We start from the raw sequence: 1,176 nt of genomic DNA, 5'->3' as shown, positions 1-1,176 counted from the left end.
AGTTTGGTTTGATTCGATATTCAAAAATCGAGCCAAATTAGGCTCTACGTCCATRTATGYCTWAAYGTMGTCCAACGGTCACTCTGGAAGGACCAAGTGATCTTATTTAACACTTGTAATATGTATCCAAAGTTTCATAAAGATCCGACAACAATAACCTAACCAAACTTAATTTAAACTCATTTTAGTTGCTATAATTCATAGCTCAAAATCAATTTTTTATCAGTTTTTAGACGCAAATATAACCAATCTAGAAGCCTTATTTCTAAAAAGTGTCTAAAGGACAGGTTTAGAGCTACATATAAGCTTTCTAAAATGTCCAGAATCGTAGCAATTCGAGCTATGGTTAAAAAGTTATCGCACATTTAAAACAGCATCTTGGATAGATCGGTGCTGTCAAATTCACCACTAAATAGGCTAAAATCCATATTTTGGATTCAATCTTTATTCCAACAATCAAAATACCATCTAACCATGTTTATATTATTGTTTACAAGATCAATACTCAAGAATTTCACYAAAATAGCCATTAATGAAGAAAATCAAAGTTCAACCTATGTTCTTCATTTTCGAAAGGCAAGTCTTTGTTTCTATGGTGGAGACATATGGTTACTAAACTGCTAGACTTGCAATCAACATGAAAACATTAACTTGTAGTAGTAGGATGAGCAATGTGCAATGGTTGAATATTCGTCGACAGACTTGCATTTTAGCAATCTTTCTCAAACAAAAATGGTTGAATAAACAATCTTTCTCAAACAAAAATGGTTGAATAAACAATCTTTCTCAAACCCATATGGTTTCTTTTATGTTTTTCAGTGATGGTTCCTCTTGATCTATGTGAATTTGAACAAAAGATGATGGTATAGTAATACCCTTTTCAGCTTTTGAGGTATTTTTTGAACTATTATCTTTAATTTCTTGCAATATTTCTCATACCCATGTGGTTTCTTGAACTATTATCTTTAGTTTCTTGCAATATTTCTCATATCCAAAATTAGTAGGCTATGCTTTTAAGTGGTCTTTATGTGTTTACACAKAAAACAACARCCTTTGAACTTTTTKCCTTTCATCATCAAACATGTTTTACATTAAGCATGGAGCTTTAGTGCACAAGGATCAATATAAAAACCTGTAAAGGGATGGTGTGTTTTGTAGTAGAAGTGGGTTCAATAC

This window comes from Cynara cardunculus (assembly GCF_001531365.2).
Source record: "Cynara cardunculus var. scolymus isolate 2C chromosome LG 16, CcrdV1, whole genome shotgun sequence".
In the NCBI taxonomy this organism is placed as follows: domain Eukaryota; kingdom Viridiplantae; phylum Streptophyta; class Magnoliopsida; order Asterales; family Asteraceae; genus Cynara; species Cynara cardunculus.
Note: the sequence above shows the minus strand (reverse complement) of the source record.